This window comes from Macrosteles quadrilineatus, unplaced genomic scaffold (genome assembly GCF_028750875.1).
Source record: "Macrosteles quadrilineatus isolate MER2022 unplaced genomic scaffold, UCM_ALF_1.0 Scaffold_3__2_contigs__length_128488019, whole genome shotgun sequence".
NCBI lineage: Eukaryota > Metazoa > Arthropoda > Insecta > Hemiptera > Cicadellidae > Macrosteles > Macrosteles quadrilineatus.
In genome coordinates, this window is record NW_026542596.1 from 94,053,766 (window position 1) to 94,078,676 (window position 24,911).

At 34.3% G+C, this 24,911-nt stretch overlaps 1 protein-coding gene across 1 annotated transcript in view; it reads right to left on the reverse strand.

Annotated features, from left to right (window-relative positions):
- LOC128990327 (protein windpipe-like) overlaps positions 1-18,235 on the reverse strand; it is a 41,943-nt gene extending 23,708 nt beyond the window's left edge. The window contains exon 1 of the mRNA XM_054412659.1: positions 18,140-18,235. The gene's annotated coding sequence lies outside the window, so the exon portion shown is untranslated. The remainder of the gene's footprint in view (positions 1-18,139) is intronic.
- Positions 18,236-24,911: the final 6,676 nt, after the last annotated feature.

The following is a 24,911-nucleotide window of genomic DNA, read 5'->3' on the forward strand; positions in this document are numbered from 1 at the left end:
CCTCGGCTGCTGGTATTATGATAATCGTGAATGCATTCCAAGCCTAAACCGACCCTACAATAGACGTTCCTTCACCAACAGACGTTAGAATTTATTTACGTTTGATTTGAATAATCCTATTGAATTAGTAAATTACTTCATCTACTGCTGAAATGAAATGTTAAGATAGTGTTTGGATGTGCAGTAGCCGTGTGTTGCATACTCTCACGAATTTATTGTATTTTTTTTGTATGCAGGTAGATAAAAGCAAATCTAATTGTATGTGAATGTGATCGGGTTTTTTTATTTTCTAACGGTTTATTTAGCTCTAGAATATTAAGATAATCAAGGGTTTTGATTAGTTCAAAACTTCTTATACTTGTAAATTACATACAAATAAGAGTATGCTTCGTAAGGTATTTTAGCAGATATATCTTTCAAGATTAACATGCAGCCTGCATTAAAACCTCAATAACACCCCTATCAATAGGAAGATTCCTATACATGAAAACTCTTCATATTCCTTTGAAATTGAGGCTGTACATGGAATGTATTTTATTTCGTTGTATTAAAATATTCGGCTAATGAGATCGAGATGCTACGCTGCATTTATATGTTACAGAATTTTTTACTCTTACCGCTAGTATTTTTATTTTACTCCTTCGTGCATAAATGTTAACATGATTTAAATGTTGAATCCTTATCAGAACCCTCGAATGGTTCAAATAAAACTATCAATAACAAATTAATAGAAAAGCTCATAAATTTTTAGCTTTGAATTGGGTTTGTCTAAAGGGATTTTTAAATAGAATGACAAGTATTGTGGTGACGTGATAATTTCGTGGCCTAAAGTATCACAGATCCACGGTCCACAATATCAAGTAGAACAAAATATAAGTCTCTAAAATTGTAGACCAACAAAAATTGGTCCTGCACTTCTATGTATTCTAACAACAAACTAATGATCAATTACCATAATTTATCTAGTTGAAACGGGAAGCCACCTAGCGTATTTTAATCCAAATGAGTGAAGGATGAGTGTAGAATGTTGAAAGATGATCTGTGTAGCTTTGTTACTGACTAAGATCAGCTGTTTCATTTGTCAGGGGGACAGCTCGACAGCTGGGTCCAGTTTTGAAACATCTAAAAGCTACTGAATTTTCGTGGTATCGAAGTTGTGACCTTTTAATTGTTAGGCGAGCACGTTAACCACTCAGTTACTCAGCAAGTTGCTATCCATGTTCATACGTGCCTTTGTAATTGTTTAAATATTATAAAAAATCTCCATTTCGGCAAAAATCTATCAAGTTTTAAAATATTTATTGAAATCAGAAACAAACATTACAACATTTTTAACCTCATACAAAGCTTATGTGGTTGGAAAGTGTTAATTAATTCACAATCAATAATATCGCGTGAGACCGAGCATTCTGGAACGATTTCAAAACATGTTGCAGCAAATCTCAACGTGAAATGGATTCATTAGACAATTACTGGAGGGAAATGTGTCGGCATCCGGGAAAAGTGTTGCCAAACAAACAGAAAATAATTAACAATTGATCCGCTGCTGCCAAGAAATTAGCTTGCCACTGCGAGTGCAAAGCCAACTTTTGCAACGGATAAACGACATTGTGTAGTAGATTTTTCGTCCGTGTTTAAAGACAGTGGAAAAACAGATTAAACAGTAGACCACCATCTACTCTTTGTTTTGTGGTACAGAATAATCACGAATAAAGAGAACACCTCGTTTAATGAGATATTTGGAAAAATAATCGATGCATGCGTTTCTACAACTTCAGTTGCCTGTTCAACAACTCATCATTTTTAAGAGGAAATATGGGGAAATTCTCTAACCCGTAGGCGTTTAAGCATTTAACCTAACCTACTGATCGATATAACTAGAAGGACAACACAAATTGACAACGTTAGTGTACATTGTTTGAGTAATACGATGATGTTCACCCAAGAAATAACATACATTTACTGAAAACATATTACTGTAACTGGAAGAAAAACATTTAGAAACGATTACTAAAAACGAAATATTAACCTATCTTTTAGTTGTCAATTTAAATCAATACTTCCATTTAAATAAGATCTGTTAAAATAGTTTTTTTTAATGAAATACCTTCATGAAATATACGTAATTTAACCGTCTTCTTACCAATATAAAATTTCAGTATTTCAATTTTCTAGAATTATTTTAAAACAAAGAAACTTGAGGCTGGAGGTTTTTGGGTTGCTTTATTTGTAGAGGTGACAGATGGGCGCCATGTTTACTTTGATATCACCTTATCATTATCTAGGGCAGGTCGATGAGGCTTATCAGCAATCAGTCGGCTTCCTCTAGCGCTATCAGCTGACTCACAACACCGAACAGCTGATAACAGGTAAACATACGCCTTGTCAGCACTGATAGATAGGTCATGACATCAGACAATGTTTCATCTGTATTTCGGTTGTTTTCTCACAATTCCACCTTCGTTTGTGGTTGGAAAGAAACACCGTAGTATTTGTTAGATTACAGTTTCTGTCTGTTCATCATTTTTGTCTTTTTGCGCAATTATTACGTTTGAGTTTTTATTTGATGGAATGCTCTAAACCCTGGTTTAGTTAAGTATACAAAACCTTTTGTCAGGTAACAATTATTTTCAATGTGGTTCCGATGTACCTAAGCCATGACTTTACAAATCATAAATGTAGAAAAAAATGTGTAAACATAATCCTCCAAATTTACCTTACAATATATACCTACATAATCTCAAATGGCTCTTTTGTATTCATATTTAGTAGAGTCACGTGTTTGGAAAACCATATTTTACAACAACATATCCTACTGAATGGACATGATAAGTAGTTTAAAGTGATTAGAAATACGTCATCCTTTCAAGACGTAAATGGTAGAAACAACACGTTCTGGTTAAGAATATTTGTATCTTTCAAAGAAGAATAATTACAGGTTTGTATTCAAAATGTACATTTTACTTAAAAGTCATATTAAAAATTAAAGTAAGTGTTTTTTTTTTCACTTAAGTAACAATTAATTAAACTTAGAAGTGAAAAGTGCTTGTCTTATTGTTTCCTTTATTTACGAAACACATTTATTTATTCCTGACAATGAAATACAAGACATCTATCAAAGAAAAGAAGAAAAAATATCATAATATCAAATATCTCAACATAAAAACACTTTGATGGTTATATTGAAACTCCTAAAACACAACTCGCTATGCATAAAGGAGTAATTTTGCCACGGAATGCACATACTTCAATAACAAGTGCTTGTTAATAAAGCTTTTGCAAGGCCTTGCGTGCCTCATCTGATAAAAACCAGGTCAAACAAGCCAATGAAGTAGCTTGGATGGATGGTTGTCCATGGAGTTATGGGGAATCAATGGGGATCCGACTCTTTGTGACGCTTCAATGACTCTTACTTGTGTTGAGAGTGATGAGAAGCCATTTTTCTTGTCGCTCATTTGATATGAAAGTAAAGTGGAGAAATACGTCCACGCTATGTGAACGAACCCAGCCAGTATAGTAGGTTCCAGGCAGTCATCTGGCGAAATAAAAACTAAGTTCACAAACTATACGTATATTCCGGTGTAAATTATAGGAGATAATTTAGAGAATATAGTTTAGCGACAACAAAAGAGTTTGCCATTGAAAATATAAGTACTGTACGTTAAGAAAATCTTTTTCGGATTTTGCTGAAATCATCGTTTCAGTTGACCCGAGTTCAAATCTAACCCATCACCACTTTTCATAAGTATTTTATTAATAATTTTAGTGTTTTGTATGACAATGCCCCAAAATATCTTTAAACCTATTACTTTAGGAAACAGAAAAGGCAAGTCTTTCTCAGAGTAAATGATTCTCTATTTACAAAGAAATATACAACATGTATTCAACTCAGCTTAAGTGACATTTCTTATCATAACGCTGTCCAATTCATTCCTTATTGCATCACCGAGGAACTCAATTATGTCAGTTTATTATCTAAGTTGTGACGCACGGTTTCAGGAACTGTCCGAAATAAATTGCATTGTTAAGAGGTTTTAGTTGTTCTGTAAAACGTTTAGCACAATTTGATGAAGCTACAGTTATGTACAATCGGTATGAATATATTCCATCAACAAAACTTAGCTAAAGTTTTGGAAATAAGTACAAAGAAATAAGGTTGTCTATGAAACTAGTAAGAGATATAAATTGCATCGAATTTAGTTTTGGCTTGGAAATTCTGGCGTGAAGCCATTATATGTATCCATTTATTCATTTTCCAATTATTTTTAAGTCAATAAGCCAAAATAACAAATAGTTTGACATTATGAGTGAAAAAGTCAACCGTGGCTGTTTTAAGACTTGGGTTGGGAAATAATTATTAAAAAATTTAAAAAAAAATTAAAAATAGAATATTCTATAGTATTTTTGGATCTTTAGATTTTTACAGCAACTAAATAGTTTCCAAAAATTTGGCCTCCAAACCAAATCCACTTTACGGCGCCAAACGGTCGAAAAATGACAGACAGAAATAGTTACAAAAGACAAAAGGCTTGGAATTATGAATAGTTTGGCCGTGGAAGAGACAAAAGCAGGATTTAGAAGTGAAAGAGCTTTTGTTGAATCTAGTACAAGGATAGATAACATCAGTGATGTACCAGGAAATAGTTGGGACTGGCTCTATAAACTGTTCAAGTTCAACTTTCCAAACACAATTATCTTATGTCGCGACAGTCAACTGTGTCCAGTCCAGTGGCGGGATTTGGTCTCGAATATGGGTATTTCGGGCTATTTTGGGGGTCAATGGGATAAAATGGGATTGTATAATCGTTTATCAGATGGGATTATGTCCCAAATATCGGGTATTTGGGGATTATGTGAGATGAAATGGGACTGTATAATCGTTTATCAAAAATAGGCTTTGGCCCTAATCCTAAATATGGAGTAATTTGGGATTCTGAGAGATCAAATGCTATTCTATACTCGTTAAACAGGTGGGATAGTGTCCCAAATATGGGATATTTTGGAAATCTTATGGTAAAATAATTTTTGAGATGTCCTAAAACCAACCATAAGTGGTTTACCTAAAAAATGCATAACATATAATTCGAAGAAAAATGGTTCATATTGGTGAACAGAGTTTGAGTGGCTTTTTTATGTCGTCTTTTGTTTTTTAGAATAGAATCGAGTGTAGGAGTTTTGCCAACGGGTATCAGGTAGAAAGGGTCCCCATCCATGAATTCCACATACTGCGGAGTTTTGCCAACGGTTGTGGGTTGAGCGAGAGCGATTACACGTGACCGTGAGAGTGGCTTCCGCTAGGGGTGGACACACCAGGCAGGATGCTGACTGTATTCAAAGTAATGGAGTTAGGGATGCACCTCTGACTGTGAAAGGAAATGTATTGAATTTTTAACCTAACCTAACCTAACCTAACCTAACCTAACCTAACCTAACCTAACCTAACCTAACCTAACCTAACCTAACCTAACCTAACCTAACCTAACCCACTGCGACAAGCGCATAACTGCCAAGCGTAGACAACCCTGACAATCGCTCTCCCTCCCTCCGGAGGTCACACTCTTTCTCCCACCACCACCGCTGGCAAATCTCCGCACCAAGAGGTGGCCGAAGGCACCCCCCCCATCTACCTGACACCCGTTGGCAAAACTCCGGTTCCCATAGAATCTTAAACCATCTTTTATAACGGGTTGATGAGGCTAGAGAATGAATATTCTCTGAGGCTAAATAAGAATGTACTTCTCCGGAAGCTTCAAGAAAACTTCAAAAAGATCATAGAACCAAAGTTTACTACTTGTTTTCGCAAAAGGTTTTGACAAGAAACGTTAGAAATGTAAGCGGGGTAATGGTAAACAAAATAAACGTAAACATTGTGTGGTTATTATTTTAATCAGTTTTTTTTTCAATGGTTTTCCTCTATCCCTGGAAATTGGACGAATCCCAAACTTGGAAGTATTGGCCGATGGATATAGGAGAAGCTAACAAATAAAACCATAGATGTGGTGGATCTATGGTCTATCCACAAAAACTAATACACAAATGTTTTTGTAACTTTAACTATGTCACCAGCTACAATAACAAATTTTACCAACGACATGCTATTTGGCTGATACAGTATACTTTAAATATATTATCAATGCTGCAGCAGGTTTTTGTGAGGATCTACTCGTTTATGTCACTAACAATCTTTACATTGAATCAGTCATATTTTTTAAACCCTTCTTGATAAATCCATTCACAACGTACTCGATATTTCCGTTGTTAAAAACTGCTTGAAATTATGTTTACAATAAACGATTGTATTTAAACCTAAAATATAATTGTGTGCAGATAATGAAAATATAAACTGTCAATGACAACAGGATTCGTCTTTACTCTTATTTCCCTATTGTATGGAAGCAGTATTGTTTTGGTCGAAATCGAGTTTTTAAGGAAATATTGGTTTTGGGTCCCTCTGGACCCAAAAAGGTGATTTTCAAAGTGATGTCTGTGTGAATGTCAGTATGAGTGTGTGGGTGTGTACAGAGCTACAGACTACCACTCCGTGTTTTTCAATTCTTAGAATTTAGTATTTTTAATAGTGATATAAATGAACCATAAATAACAATAAACACGATTTTTACAAAAAAATGATGATTTGGATTAAGTGTAGTATGTAATGGTCCTTTTAACTCTAAACAAAATGGTACACTCCCATATGCTGTAAAATTCCAGTTCAAAAGTTATTATAGCTTTGTGATTTTACTCATAAAATATCGTAGTTACTCCCCCTGCTAACACTATAAGGGTTTAGACAAGCTAATGGGAGAAATAATATCAGTTTACTGATACGGTTTATTTATCTTAGAATGAAAAAGAAACGCCAGTAAAAATTTAGAGTAATACATTTTATAATATGTGTTTAAATTGTGTAAGCTACTAACTTGTTCTGTGATTGTTTGAAGCTTGTAGTGCAGACGATAGCTGCATTGAGGTTACAAGTTATCAAATGACCTGCCCCAAGCTACACATTTATCATGACTGGACGTCACTAAATTAATTAATAAACCGAGCTACTCAGACTCCTCTTCATCTCTGTGTGATTTCTGTGCTTTACCCACCCCACTACTGTTGAAATAAGCTTACTTTTGGGTTTGATATCAAGATTTTAGCTACTTCACTTTTCAAAGTTTTGAATGTTAAAATATTTTCATTTAGTAATTCAACTTTTGTGTTAATATTTATTTAGTTCCATTTCATTTCATACGTACGATTCCCATGCAACTCAATAGGGTATGTATAGCAAAAATTAAGGATGACTGTAGAATGAATGACATCATAGCATTGTTGCTGACTGATCAGCTGATTTTTTTAGTCCGGCCGTTAAACGTCCAATGATCCAGGTCAGCTGGGTTAGGTTTGGTACCATCAAAAAGCTAATGACTTTTGTCAAGATTGAACCTGCAGTATTCTGATTTCTAGACAATAAATATATCCAATCAGATATCCAGCCACGTTTAATTAATTTTACCTACGGCCGTTTTTTGAAGTAGCCGTTTCAGTTCTTAGACTTGAAAAGATTCACATAACAGCATTGTTGTTTTACTTAACCAAACGCGTAACGGACCAATGCTGTTCAAGGATTGAGAGGGAAGAAGTAAAATACAATGCTTTGGACGTCAGCTTATCAGCTGTTTAGTTTAGAGCAATTTAATACTGTATTGTTAATGAGTGGTGCATTAGTTTTTGGTACAAGTATTCGTTGCAATACTGTCAGTGGCAATGAGAGGTTATAAACGAAAACATAACCTCTCTTAGACGTTATGAGTAGGTAGTTATTGTTAGTAATTAAAAAATGGTCGTAGGTAAAGTAGTGTAGGTACGCAACTCGCGTAAATATTCTTGCGTAAACTTCTACATCAAGCGGTATGTTATCACAAATCTATGGACAGGGTTTCGGAGCACCATCTGTTGTAACTTATCATCGCCTTGGTGACCAACTTGAACTCACACCTTTAGGCTTCAAGTTCCGGGTTCAATGCCCGCACAACACTTAATATACCACCCTTAAACATGCCCCATCAAATTTCTCCCACAGAATCAGCTCTATCCTTTTATTACCAATATAAGGACATAAGGTCGAGGATATAAAACTATACCGAGAGGGAAAGAAGAAGAACCACATTCGATCGCGTCTGGAGACAGTCGTGGGGATTCCGAGAAATTCAAATCCTCCATGGAACCAGTTTGGTTGACTCACAAATGCTTGTGGTCGATCTGCAGTCGGCGACTTTCATCTGTCCCTGTCATCCGACCGGATATCACGTAACGTCCGGATTATCGGGGGATTTGTGTCCAAGTGTAGTAGGACAAATCGTCCAAATAGGAATCTACATAAGTGGAACCTGATAGAATTGTAAACCTATTTAGATCTTTTATGCGTTATTGGATAAGGTCCGGTTTAGGAGGGTGTCTCACGAAACTAGAATTTAATAGAATAACTAGATCACTGTCTAACACCAAGACAAAGTTTTAACTGTCTGGTTAGCCGAGAAGTGTTCAAATCTGAAGGTCGCTAATTCGATTCCAAGATAATTTCTAGACCCAGATACCATTTGTAATTGGGTTATCAATTTATGAACAAGATGTTGACGGTTAAATGGTAACAATGAACCGTTCCCTTACAGAATAGTGAAATAAATGCCACAGGCTTACTCACAACTTACCAAACAGCAAAATGAAGACAACAGAAATTACACATGGCAGAAGGACACATCCACACGTACCTGGTACACCTAATACCCGGTAATTTACCAGCTGATCTAGCGAAATAATGTTCCGTGTTTTGCTGTGTTGCTTGCGTTTGGAAAATTGCTGTGTAGCAGCCGCGCAAGTAAACCTAACGCTTGCTTGATACTTTTAACTGACGTCTATAAATTTTCCATCCTTCGGTTATCTTGTCTGTTGAGCGATTAATATAACGAGCCTGATTAGTTGTTGAAATGTTGAGTTTAAGAACCGATTTGAAAAAATTAAATAAATTATTACATGAATTAGAGTTTGAACAATTTAAATTATTTTAAAGTAGAACATTTACAAATTGAATTTATATGAGCCCTAACAGGAAAGTCATGCAAAGGAAATTAATTTGATTATACAATATCAACACAATGTTAATACAAAATTGGAACAATGATGACATACAAAATTCCTACTACTATACTAGTTTCGCCTCAAATTGGACCGCGCAGCCAGCGAACTATGTTTAAAGATAGTTTCTCACCATTGCCCTTCTGTGTCCATTGCTTCCACACAGTTTTGAGTACTTAAACTCCAAAAGGTATTGGCAAGCGTATTCGAATACTTAAACTTTAAATACCCTAAAACGTATTATAATTTGACAGCAACCCATTAATAAGCCAATCAACAAAGAGCATTTACAAATCTACGCAACAACACATTATCATTTTCCTTCCATTTGGGCACGAGAAGAAATGTTGACTTGAAGACATCTTAAACGATACATCGATCTATTCACAAATTCGAATAATCGAATTTGTCACGAAAGTAATTTACTCCTGAAAAGTTTAACCTCATTTCTGAGTACACAAAATAGACAAACTTAGTGACAAACACTCAGGGCTCGCCAACTACACTCTCTGTCACTCTTCTAAACAAACACTTCAGATGGTCAAGATTGCCAAAACCAAATGTGTGGAAAACATTTCGCAACTCCATGTGTGCGAAGTGTGCATGGCACACGCCATTTGTACATTTAGATGGGACAAAGACAATGGAACAGGGAATAAGTACGATGTTGCGGTGTTGTATGTCTATAGATAAAACTTGGTTGTATAAATTTATTTCTGTTCATGGTGTGATTAGAAGTCAGGGGGATCAAATTTTTTTCCAATTCAATTAAATCAAATGGAAAATGTATTTCTTCAATTGAAAAGTGAAATTTGCTACAGTTTGTTTTATTTTGTAATCTGTCCCATGACCAATGTTAACCTTTCATGTCATGTGGATCCTTTTCACTTTTTCGAATTCTCAAGTTATATAAAATTATATATTAGCCTACCACAAAATAGAACTAGTTACGTAATTATACAGAAGAATGGCTTTTAATAAAATGAACGTCATTCTGCAACACAAAAGCAAATGTTCACGAAAACTAAATCCCCAAGAAGACAGGAAAATTTACAGGAAAATGGGGAGTTTATGGGTTTTTTAGCATTGACTCCGAAAAAAGTATTAGTTTTGGACTAAAATATTAAATGCCTAGTAGTTTGGAAAAGTGAAGAAGCAATCAAAAGAAAATTGTTCATACAAACCTTTACCACTTAAAAAAAAATTGTAATAGTATGTTTCAAATGGCTTTTCAATCCTAAGAAGTAAAAATTGCTATTAAATTACCAACATTAAGTATGAATTACTTTTCAGTAATTTAGTACCGCAATAGTGTGCGGAATGCAGAGTGTAAATTCTTTGCCAAATACAGGCGTTTGCGTTTCTACATAAATACCACAGTCGACGACCTCAACAGATTTTCCAGTTTATTTTAACACAGGTGAAAGCTCCGATGCTAAATACGTACATTCATGCAAAGGTATTTCGATCAATGATTAAAACCAACGGTGTGAACTCATTTTAAATGTTGTGCTTCTTTATAGCTTGAATTCGTACCTTGCTTAAGTTTTAAAGTGATCTTAAGATTGATTGTATTTTGTACACGCATATATATTCACTATTAAACAAAATCATTGTTTTTGGTTAACCTATTTTCACCCAGCCTATATAATGACGTGTTCTATGAGACTTTACACTCTTCAGTTCAACTTCAACCAGTATAAATAAAGAACCAAAGTATCAAAAGTGCAACGGATATTTTAGTACGAGCTAGTACTGGTTACTGTTAAAATAATTTTTCACCACACTATGATGTTTTTGGCTGTATTACATACTTTAATTGGTGGCTGAAAGTTACGTTTTGCTGGCCATGCCAGCTGTCATCGAAATTTGGGGACCGAGCAGGTTTTTACAGGCCGGGGCCGCAAAATCAGCTGTCCGCTTACTTACTTAAAACATGAATGCATTTTAAATACACAATCAAAATCCATAGCATTGCAATAGAATTGTGTTATTGTCGCCGTTGCGACTTCGTCTCGAACTTAAAAACTATCTCGAGCCGGCAAAACCTCATTTTCGGCCCTAGGTACGAAATATACTATTACTTGTATCGATGAAATGTAAATTTTCATTAGTCAGCTGTTTTATCCTGCTTTGACTAAAACCACAGATAACATACTACTGTTGCAATACTGTAGTAGTATGTTTTCTGAGGTAAAACACAGTACTGTATCAGGGCGAGTCGACGTCCTGAAGAGTGATTACGACAATCACCAGTACTGACTTTTAAATGCTCGGAATGCACACGATTACATATCGTATTCAAATACCATTGATCACGTATTTGAATCCGATTTTATGAAACTAGTTGTTCTGGCCGTGCTTCGCAACGGGGAGAGGACCCAGAGAAAATACATTGTGGTTCTTTTGTCCAATTTGAACTGCTGGACGATTAGATGTTTGTTGTTGATGTAAATCCGTTTCATTAATGTCTACTTCATACGGAAAAATACCCTACGGATAAATTATTTTTTACCTATTGTAAAAAATAGGTACACAAGTCGTAAGCTCCTTCCAAACAAAATGGTTCTTGTTTCACGTAATTTAATCATAAGAAACATTCGGATGCAACAACAAAATTAATGTGTTTTATAAAGAAATCTAAACTGATGTAAAAACTATTAGAAGACTCATAAACAGAATTAAAAACTCTGAACGCTAAAAGTGCATACCATCCCACATCATAAGAATAACGTACTGTCACTTTTCATGGTGCAATATGAAAAGTTTGTAGTAAGAATCAAAAGTGTTTAAATGTGAGAAACGGAAACAAAAATGTACATCTTCAATATTTTGAATGTGATTTGTGCACAACTCTTGAAGGTTGTGCCCTAGGAGAGGGTTTATTAAAAGGGAGTGTTTTTGTTTATCCTTATCAGCTTTATAAGATTTCCTCGAAGCTCCTCAAAATTCAGGTTTGGCGATGGAACATCAATCAAAGAGCAACCCGTTATCCGATAGCTTTTCAGACATTAGCAAAAAATTTGTTCCCAGTTTCGGCGGTCTACATCTGCCTAGTCCACAGTTGTGTAGTCAATGGTCCTATAAAACCGCGAGTACGCCATTGTTCGGTTACCCATTGTTCTAGGTAATGAATTGAATGACTGAGCTCTCATTCCAGTTTGGTTCACATGCCCATATTATACCACAGACATGCGGAACTAGAACTGCTCCTGACCTACAAGATTCACGTGGCCAAAACCAAAACTGCAAACTCGACTTGGACAGGTCTCGCATTGTTAAAAGTTTTCTGTTCATTATTTCTCTAGAGACGTAGTCTTGAGTTCCAAGAGGAAGAAAACAAGAATGCTGAACAAGTAACGAGCTATAGAGAGATATGTTTTTAGATAAATTAAAGTTCACTAAAGATAACACTGCAGCCAACTGCACAATAATTATTTTTCCTACAGTTAACCTATCAAAGAGGGCTTTCTTGCACTGATTACAGCACGCAAAGTAGCTGATTCCTGCAATTACTAACTTTCCCGCACTCATTTTACTTTCCCGCACTCCAGTATTTCAACCAAAATACACAACAAGTGTGATTGAATCCGGCACATTATACGTGTATGCTTGATAAGAAGTTGGCAACACTAAATCGATCAAATGGTATACCACTTTGCGCACTGATTACACTAATAACTATTCACACAACTGTAATTTTATACGTTGAGGTTTTCCACACTTGGTGTGGTATATAAAATAAATTGTTATTACCAATTAAGTTGGAGATATCGGGCGTATTTCAACCCAAATGAGGGATGGGTGAGTATAATGGACCGAGATGACTTTGTGCAATTTTGTATTGACTGCCAGCTGTTTCCTTTGCTAGACCATTTATAAAAATCCCAACGTATAAGGACAGCTGGGCCCAGTTTCCATCAATCAAAAATCTGTTTTTCGAGATCGATCGGCAACTTTTTGATTACAAGGCGAACATATAGGCATTCAGCTACCTAGCTAATTCGTTGGGAAACCACACTAAATTGGAAAACATTAGAGTGATATCAAACTTAGTATTTTACAACTTCATTGATAACGAAATACAAAACCTTTTGAGCTGAAAATTCAATCACGAATTGCGTACTAAAATCATTAGATCGCTTCTACAAGAAAGGCCTCCAGTGACTGCATTTCAATGCATACTATATTTTATTGTTCTCCAGCCGATATGAAATCTGCCCCAGCATAACAAATCACACCCAGCTGGTTAGGTCTAAGTCTTTATTTGTCTCGAGCAGCTGCTGTGGGGTTCTCGACGTCGCGATAAATTTGACTTTGCGCATTCATCATTCGAGCTTAGGCGTAACCAAGACAAATAAAAGGAGGCGGCTACAAACGAAAATTGTTTCATAAATTTGCAGGAAAAATTGTAGTTTAGTCTCTTATAGCACCGAAATTGATAAGCTCTAAAAGTCCCAAGTAGTTGAGTTTAATGCCAACACAAAAAGCTACTATGGCCATTTGGCACAAATAGCCTACTTTGTTAAACTTGACATTTTCTAATCTTGGCATATAGGGCAATATATTGCAAAACGAACTGCACAGCACCGTATAAATAATAAAGCTATAAATAGCACCATAGTAGGTGGATGAAAATGTGATTTTTCACTTATTTATTTTAATTTGAAATGAGTTGATAAGTGAAACGTACTTTTTTAGTAGTGTAGTCAATACACTGTGTAGGGAAAGTCCACAAACTAACATTAAAAATGATCAGCTAGTAGTTATCATACACATTATTACATACAGGGTGTTGAAAATGTCTGGAACCAACATTATATCTGGTAAGTGGTTAAAGAAAAACAACTGATATTTTGGGTACGGATATACTATGGTTTTACTTATCTTTTAGTGCCTTATGAAAATTTTTACCACTTAAGGGAACGTCCTGTGAAGGATGCAGTAAAAAGTTTTAATGGAAGCCTATGGTAAATGATACATCATTTTAAAGGCCATCTTTTTCTGAGTAAGGAGCCACAAGTTTCATCTCAAAAGGACCACCCTAGCAAAAATGGCGACTGTTTGAAATTTAAAAAAATCACATAGGGAACAGAATTTTTAAATTTCAAACAGTCGCCATTTTTGCTAGGGTGGTCCTTTTGAGATGAAACTTGTGGCTCCTTACTCAGAAAAAAATGGCCTTTAAAATTATGTATCATTTACCATAGGCTTCCATTAAAACTTTTTACTGCATCCTCCACAGGACGTTCCCTATAAGTGGTTTTTTAAAATTTCAAACAGTCGCCATTTTTGCTAGGGTGGTCCTTTTGAGATGAAACTTGTGGCTCCTTACTCAGAAAAAAATGGCCTTTAAAATGATGTATCATTTACCATAGGCTTCCATTAAAACTTTTTACTGCATCCTCCACAGGACGTTCCCTATAAGTGGTAAAAATTGTCATAAGGCACCAAAAGATAGGTAAAACCATAGTATATCCGTACACAAAATATCAGTTGTTTTTCTTTAACCACTCACCAGATATAATGTTGGTTCCAGACATTTTCAACACCCTGTATAATGGTAACTTTGAATGAAGGCCAGACAGACAGATGCCACCTCTTCTTTGCAATAGTATAGATAATGGTAATTGGATAGATAATGGTAACCATTTAATGAAAAAAATATGCAGCTCAAATCGTATTTTTATTTATTTTATTTTTTATATCAAACAACACGACAATTTTTAGTTGTATATTCAGCTATGTATACTAGAGTTCCAACTTGGTCACATACAAATTTAAAAAAATATGTATGCTCTATATTTTATCTATGAACGTCGTTTTTTGTACTCTATATATACAAGATACAGTATTTTAAAATATAATCATTTTTGCAGACATTTTCAAGCAACCTTGTACAAACAATTATTTAAACTAACCTGTTACACGCATAAGTGTGGTGTTTTGAATACAAAAACAGTGACAACTAATTAAAATACTAGAGAAGCATAGGCCACTTACTACACGCACTGTTACAATTTTAAATATTATAACAACATTTATTAATAAAATAATTACTATTAAAGCAAAACCACTTTCCAAAGGTTCTATATAGTTATTTTTCAAGCCCGTACAACACTAAAAACCCCTAATGTTGGTTAAGTCGCTCAGTACGTTCACAAAAACATTTATGTACGTTATTAACATTCCTGTATATTATAAAAAAAATATGCATAACTATACACACGTAATTGTGAATCAATAGGACAAAATAAATAACCCTTTAGGAATATAAAACCAAAAAACATACGTTCAAAATTGTTTAACAAAGAAATTGTATGTTATGAACCGGCTTTGGACGCCTCAAAGGGAACACGAGTCCAAAAATAGTTACACGAAACAAGGAAATAATTATATTAGACCGTATGAGGTTGAATGTGAAGGAGGAGCGACTTGTGTCAGCTGTCTAATTGGATCATCAGTGGTCATGTGTAGTGGAGTTATGAAAACATTGAGGTTAATACCTTAGCTAACTATGTGGATGGATATATCAGAGGTGAAACATACAAGAAACTGACTATAGTCGTAGTGAGGTGTAAGCCGTGGGAGTACTTAACTTAGGCACTGTATAAAGTTACTTTTTTTAACCACGAGTGTAGTGTAGTCATGTTAACATTGTGATTTATACCTTAGTAGATTCTGATTGTGTAGATTAAGGTACGTATCTCAGGTGAAACATAAAAGAATTTGACTATAGTCATTTGTAAGCTGTATGCGTATAACTACATAAGGTTGTTGGCATAGAGATAATTTAGTTGGTACAATACTATATTTTTGATGGTGTGACCTTAGCTAAGTGCATTAAATGAACACAGTCAAAACGTAGACAAACCTTACTATATTTATTTGTAGTCATATCTATTTTATCCGTTGACTCAAGGATAATAATATATGTGTGGAGGAGTTAGTTAAGGTATATCATACGTCATATAATTGACTAGATAGGAAAATGGGTAAAACATAGAATAATTTGACTATAGTGGTGGTCATATAAGCTGTATTTATTACTATGAAGACAATTAATTATTTCTTTACGTATATGTATACCTAAGAAATTATGTATGTGTGCTTTTTTTATACTTTGCGATTTACATTAAATTGTGGATTAACCATTGTACCAAATAAAATCATACCTCAATTACAGTGAATATTATCTTTTGAGTAGGCTACACGTATGGATATTGTTTTCGACGTGTTAAATACATTGGAAACATTAACTATACACACAGAAAATACTGAATATATAGACTGAACAGTTTCAAGTTAGTCTATTAACAGTTCATCCTACCCAATGTGGCAACATTCGACGAAATAACAAACAACAAGTTTACAGCCAAGCGTTGCTTGAATGCCTGAAGGACATAGGCCACCTAGGCGATTAGGTATTACCAAATTGTGGACGTCAAATCAAGACTATTATAGAACATAGTAAAAATAAACTGCGAAAGGGAGCAAAATTGAAAATCGCTTTCAAAAAAATTCTATTCAATTCAGATATTGGCAGCGACGCACTTGATGGTGTTTTTTGTAACCTACGTATTTAAGTAATTACGTAATTTTTAATGAAAATGTAGAATTTGTGTAGAATTAAGTGAGATATCCAGTCCAGCTTTGATACTGACAACAATTGATGCAGTAGTTAATTTTAGCCCAAGACCATTCAATAAAATCCCAATTAAATGGTTTCGTTTAAAACCTTCGAAAAACTTTAAATTTAACGGCCAAAACCCATACATTTTACACTGTAACATTAATATTACTGGTATCGTAAAACTGTATTGTGCCCTAGCCGGGCTATACAACCATCTATACGTACACTTGAAGAACAAAAATATTGAAAATAGGATGAACCAAAATAATTTGTAATTACTAACAATTCTGATACAACAATGATTTAGCAAGTTTTAAAGTAATTGAATAGTCAACAGATACTTAAGTGAACTTTAAACTGAAGATTGGAAGAGTTCATTTATCAGTGATAAGAAAATGGCAGATACAATAGGGAATACTTGATTTATTTGAGTTTAACCAGTATCTATTTAAGGCTAATGTAACGTTTTTCGCTTGAATTAAACCTTTCTGGGCGATCTAACTACCTCATTAACGTAGGGTATTATGTGGTTTAATTCATAACTTTAGGTTTACATTTAATATTAATAGATGTACTGTTAATAGATTTAATTACAATGAAAATGATTGGATTCTTCCCTAAAAAGTAGTTTTGGCAAGTTTAGTTATAGCTTTTGTATAACCAGAAATTTTCAAATTTATGAGCACGAAGATCATTTGATTAGACTGTTTTTATTTTTGTAAAATAATACTATAGATTCTACAAAACGTTTTCTCAATATTTTTTTAGTAACAACCACACAATGTTACGAAAATACTATTTAATCATTGTTAACATTAATTTACGGCCTTGCGGATTAAAGTACTGCGAATCCAATTTATTCATTATTCCCTTGTCTGTGATTAAACCAATTAAGTTAGAACGACTAATAAACTTAAAAACGTTTATTAAAAATTTACATTTAAATATATTAACATAACATTTGCTAAAATTAGAACATTGAAAATCAATATGAAAAAGTATACAATGCATATTAACTTCTATAAATATTTTAAAAACATGAACAACAATTCTGTTCTTCTACAAGTCGCTAAGAATCTATATTCATTAAATCAAGTCATATTATCATATAACCTAAAATATCTGTGTCGATGATTTTAAAAGGCGTGTATAATATTTCAAGGCTGTTATCAATATGCCACAATTGTATAGATTTAATAGGCCTGCCTCAATAAAATTTACTAACGTAAACAAACAAAAATACCCACAGTAAAATAATCAACATTTTCTATTAAATACTAAAATTGTCACTACAACCTAATTGTATGGTAAGGCTTCTGGAGAAAAAAGGTTCTTTTAAAAGTATACATCAAAATAAAGTGTATTTAACATGTAACTCACCAAAAATATGTTCGCCGGTAGATGTCAATCACGTGCACACATGCTACACACACACTGTCAACAATGGCGCACGCTGAACTGGCTCACTGGCTGAGCTGAATCTGGCTGCTGTACTGCTAGCTCCCCCCTCTCCCCACAACGCTCAGCACTTCGTCTGCAGGACTATCGCCGCCAAGCACAATGTGATCGTACGACACCTTTCACGATACAGTAATAAAATTCAAACTGTGTGTTAATTTTGTTAATTGAACAAAAAGTGAACGCCTCTGGTATATAAAGCATTTTAAGAGTATACTCTTTTAGTTTTAGTTTTATAAGGTAGAAATTATTTTGATACGTTGTGTGAACTGTAGAGTACTTAATGATTCGTTTAATACAGAGCCAATTAATACAGACTAATACAGTAACATTCTGTTGTAGCAATAGTAACTACTCATAGGGAAAATTTTGTATTTCCACCGTCTGTAGGTTTGCTGGCTATTCCTAAACTTTATACACAGAAAAAACATACTACTATAACCTGTGCTTTATATCAAAACAAGTTCAAAAAATTAGTTTTACTTTTATATCCAGCCTAGTATAAATAGCACGAATTGTGGGGGGTTGGGGGGTTGGGTAGGTTTAGGTATATCTACCGTTGTATCTTTACTAAAAACACTTTTCATGATTGTATGATGCATCATTGCACAGACAATTGAAAATTAATTTGTAGATAATTTAAATATTTCCATAGTACTGTATCTTGTTTGAGAAAAAGTAAACTATTGCACTTTACTTACTCATAAAATATTTACTTTAATTCAATAACATTTCACTACAATAAGTCATGTTTTCACCTAGCAGTAAGCAGTAAGCCCAAAGCCCATGTATAAACTTAGACATAAGAACAAACAAAAGAAGTAGAAGTTAAACTTTAAGGAAAAAAAAACAACTGAACAAATTAAAATTTGTAGTCAACATCTTTGTTACGACAGGGGTATTAGGAATTTCAGCCAATTACAGAATGTATAGTGGTTTAAAAACACATTTTTAAAAACAAAATGTTTTTTTTTTATAAAAAGAGTTAATATCTTGTAACAAATAATATGACCTAATAATGTGTACTGTAAATTCTTACTTTTAGCGAATTTCCCATATAGGGAATAAACCATAAACCATTTCGTACTACAGTACTACAAGAAATTGTAAGATAAATGGAAAAAAATATAAATATTTGAAATCAAATTTAAAGTAAATCAATCTCCTTGGAATCTTTTAAAAACTGATTTTTCATGTTAAATAATGTTATTTATTTGTTTTTTTATTTCGCTAAAAAATTAGATTTTTTATCAACATTAAACCGATAGAGATAGTAATCCGTTACTAATTCTGTAATTGATTGAAAATCGTTTTATAATTTTAAACAAATAATCATCACACTTCCCCAATTCTCTTGAAATAAAATCAAATAAACAATCCCATGTTTTGTTTTAGTTAACAGACTTACGTCGTAAAGTTATATTTGCAACATCAAAACATTAGTTGATTGGTGGTCGTACAATCGTCTGGTGCACTGACGCACTAGACATCGCCAGATGCACTTCCATAATCCCTGCATAGAGCTGCAGTTGCACTTTCTTACTTTCGCCATTCTCTGACAACCTGACACTTCCTATGTAATGTTGATTTATGTGTATGTTAATACAGTGGCAACACATCGACATAGTTAGTAATCTTAAAGAATCATTATAATGATTTAAGCACAAAATACATTACTTTTGTGATTTCCGTTCAAGAATATTTTTGTATTAAGCTTACACATGAGTCGAGTTGTACCAGACGAGATCAATGCTCTATTTTATCATACATTGTCTAAAGTGGGCGCCAGTTAATGTTTTAGCTATTTTCCATCTATCAATCATTTAATGTACCATCCTTGTTCCTTGTTCCATTCATATTATTCATGTTTCATTCTTTCTTTAATTAAGTTATTGCACTTCAAGCTAAATACAAATTTTATTCATGTAATAAACTTCAGTTGGGCTGCAATTAATATTGTATAATAATTAATATTGTATTATATAATATTGTATTAGACTTGGATGTATAAAAAATAGTTTTGTTAAAACCAAATAACACAGCTGTTTTAAACACGCCAGCTGTTGTTAATAATGCATCAGTCAGCTGGGATATTGACGATATAAAATTAAAGGTGTTATTACTTTTGTAAAATATATAATTTGTGGCAAAACAAACTATTCTTTGTAATATTTTATTCCGTGATAACTTGGAAGATGATGAAAAGGTTTCTAAAGGATTAAAATCAAGTTTCAAGATATTAAATTTGGATCTGTTTATACTAAGTTCTAATTTCAGCTGTAAATAAAGTAAACAATTGTTACAATTTCATCAGCTGTTTTATTGGACACTTTGTCTTCCTTGAAGTTTTAACCCAATCTAAAAGTTCGGTTGTTTCTGCAATATTCCCGTGCGTATTCGTTAAATTTTTTGTTTGTTTCATTTTCTTTATTGATATTTCTTTAGGTCGTAGAGAATGTTAGTAGAGAACACACGTGCAATTCCGTTTGTCAATCTCGCTAGCAAACCGTGTTTACGGGCGATTTTTTTATCTAGTGGCCTGCCCCATATATAGGCTACCGTAATGTACAGTATCGCTCAAAGATGAGTGTGGCCCCGGCCTTACCTACCTATTCAGAAAGATATCATGGAGGTAGCAATTTTGTAAAAAAGGATATATGCAGCAGACATATAGTGATATTTAATATATAGTCAATGCTACTGTACTATCAAAGCATTATGCCACAGACAATAGAATAGTCTGTGATAATACGCATTCAAAAAAACTAATTGAAACCAAGGCTTAGACCACTCTCTTACAAAATCATAAAAATCAAGATGTTATAGGATAAGACCCAAATAAAGAATTTAAATTACAATTTTTAATGAACGGAAACGGAAATCATGCGCAGCAAATTGCCGCAGTAATATTGGGCAAGTCAAAGATACCCTTGGATAACAATCCTGCAGAGCTTCACTCCGTAAACAAATGACGCCATTTATAGAGAACACCAGGAAATAGCAGAAGAGTAAGATATTTCCAATTGAATGCAGCCCGCCGTATGAATAATTTTAAATATGTTATGCAGTCTAATACAAAATTGGTAAACGCATGGACGGCAAACGCATAGCTACATGGAAATTAGTGGAATCATAAACAATACCGAGAACACATATTCATGGAAAAAATTGGAATCTGATATTCTTGGACAAAATTGGTAACTGGCGATCTTTATATTGAATTTTCGGAAATATATTGAGTTATTAACTTGGAAGGTTTTTAACAATGAAAGATCTAATTTCATAAAAACTGACACTCAAAACCAGTTAATCTTCTTTCCCTTTGACTAAAAGGTAAATACCAATGGGTAGGTTGGGTATCTCGTGTGGACATACTTTTGCTGTGACACAATCTGTACATACTATGCGATTTTAGATTATCTCCCTACAAGGCATAAGATTAATTTACTGTAGGATTATTCCAAGGTTGGTAAGCCTACGGTCACGATATTTTCACTCCACAGGTCACAATTAGGACAAGTACGGTCTGAAGTTTGAAACGTTCTCCCCTCCCGACTCTTCTGTCTGTTTATAACGTCCACTTCTAATCTCGGACGATAATTGGCTTTATGTTTAAAACCATTACCGGTCTAAACTAATTACAGTCACTTTGTAGTTAGCTGCACCCGAAATGTTTAAATCACACAACTATCTTCGGAGATTACCTACTAGGTAGTGTTGGTGCATTCTGTGAGGGAAGTTTGAACAATAACTACCATCTTTTGATGCAATAAAGATAGAAATCGTTAGCGACATCGAAATAACGGTAGGTCGGGTTTGAACGTTTGAAGCGTTGAAAGTAATAAGCTTGCTTGGGTCACATTCTTTTTTTTATTTAGGACGACGTGATTATCATATTTTAGTTAATACTGAGAACTTTTGTTTTTCAGATTCGTGAAATATATAGCCTGTTCTAGGGCTGCTTTGTAAAATCAATAAAAAAGACTAGTAGTAGACACGTTTGATCCAAAACTAATTAAAATATAATTATATTTTTGAGATCTTACGAGCCCATGAACACAGCTGTACATATCATTTTCATACAACATTGTTTTCGGAATTTGGAGCCATAAAATGAAAATTGCAACATTAGTTTATTTTAGGGACGCTATAGACTCTGGCCCGAGACAGTTTCCCACATTATTTTAGACTAGGTAATCACGACATTATCACGCATCTAGAAGTAATTGGGGATTAGCAGGATTTGAACCTGGAACTTCTAGGACCGAACCTCCACGTTCTAATGCTAGATCAGCTCGATCCACCAGGGTGAAAATGTTTTGAGGACAGTATTAGCAGCTTCTTTCCTAAAAATATTCTCCCTGATATTTTGATTACAAATTAGGTAATACAGTACACAAATTTCCCAAACCAAACTAATATCTCCATGATCACTCCAAGATGAATAATATTTACAACTTATAACGCCAGTTTGTGTTCGATTTAATTGCGTCAATAACTCACAGTTATCAAGCAGTCACTTAGCTCGCTGTTATCAAGCATGTCTAAGTGACGACGGAGTGAACCAAGCGACCGGTTTCTTTCATCATCGCAATATGTTCGATTTCCGAGTGACAAATTGACCGTCGCCACGTCCGCGTCGTCTTCTTCTTCGGTGGTCGTTGACTTCATCTAACTGAAGACTAATCCAATAGTCGCTACACTGTAACAAGTTTTTAGGATTAGGAAATGGCTAAATTTAATTGGAAAAGGCCTTCATATTTGAGCCGTAGTTGAGGAAAAGGCCGAAAAGGCGCGATTTTCATTTATGATGTAGATTAAACATACTCCCCATGGGAACTTTAAGACACCAAGAGCAATGGAAATCTATTAAACACTCGTTTAAACATGTTCTGTAGTTTTCTTTTGTTTATGTCCCACCTTCACATCCTAGGACGCTATGTTGTTGTCCTGAACTGTTTACAGATTACTTCAGGCTAGTCTAGAGGGTTGCTGCTTTCTCACATCGTTAAAATCTATTATTGAATTGTGGGATTTGAACCCGGGACCTCGGACTCCGAAGCCTCGAGCTCTACCACAAGACCAGCTTGTTCCCCAAACATTATGTGTATTACTTGAAGAACTATATAATAATGAAATACAAGTATTAAAAGGCATGCGGGTAATCCGAGCCTCACTACCTCATCTTCATTTCCTTATTTAATAAGTCGCCTCCTTACCTTATCTTATTGGGTACTAAAGTTGCCAGACGTAAAAAATATAAAATTATAAACAGCTTATTTACTTAAAACATATGGGATATGGTAGTGAATCTATCCAGAAGTGTGACGTCATGGATTCTACAGCATGACCTTTTTTCTAGTGGGGCCTTGCATAAGTACAAATTGACGAATTTGTAAATCTGTCTCTTTGACAGATGGCAAAAGAAAGATCAGAACTTTTGTAAATCTTATCTTATTGCTCATAATTAAAAAACCTAACGTAAAATAAAAAGTCTCAGTGCACTGTAAAAATTGTGGTTTCTTGGTTTCTTCTAGAATAGCTAAATTAAAACTGGAATCCTCGCCGTTCCTTGGGAAAAAGCAATCTCAAAAAACCATCTTGAGGGTGAAAAGAAAAGAGCACATAGATCGCTTGGTTCAATTACTTTCAAACATTATCTGAAGCATCGTGAATTTTGAATATTCATCGCCAACGAAGATAACACAGTTAACTGACAATTTGAAATCCAACACTGATATAACGGTGTCATGGCCAGGGGCAACGACAGGAAGAGTGCAATATGCAAAGTGGCGGGACACGTGATGGGGGCCGAGCTTGGCAAACACTCGGAGGTGTTTGTAATATTGTGTGATTACATTACGTTGGTTAGCTTGATCTATGAAAATGGATAAAACTAAACGTTTCGTTTCATAAGTTGTATCCAGTTTTTAGTTGAATTTAACCACCGACATGGTTAGCCGTTGAACATTAATGAATTCTGGTGAAAACGCCATAGTTCTAACCTTCTAATCAAACTGGAGAACAAATGGCTTCAACATGTGTTTTGGCTTAATGGAGAAGGTTTGGAAAATTTGGCTCAGGTAGTTCATATGTGTACTCTGATTTTAAAACTTATAAAGAATGCCTAACATCATGATCATGTTAAAATAAGTGTCTACTGTAAATAAACGTAAGAACTTAGTTATGTAGGCCGTTCACAGAATGCGCTAGGTCCAAAATTCTATTTTCTACCTTTTTTAAGGTTGCTGACCAAGTTGTTGGTCATAACAGTTTTTATAACTCACAATAAGTTCCATTTATTTGACTTTGTTAAAAAGATTGTGTATTCAACATAAATTAGTGATTTAGATCAGCGCAATCTGTCGGTGGCTCACATCAACTACGACGATTTTGATTAAAAATCTGGCTACAAATTTACCATAGGGGTGGAATGTCAAAGATTGACTATTGGATGTCAAAAGTTATAGGTTCATAACTCGTACTTCAGTATTTAAAGATAGGTTTTACCGAAATTATGTAACAAAATAAATCATTGTTGTTGTTTTTGAAGTGGGGATTCGCTCGTGCAAGCAAGGAGTTTGGAGATCATGGTAAAGAAACCTGTAATAAACAAATATACTTGATTGGAGACCATAAATCTAGGGAAATATACACTAGGTATCATGACTAACGAGTAAACCTTATCAAGGAC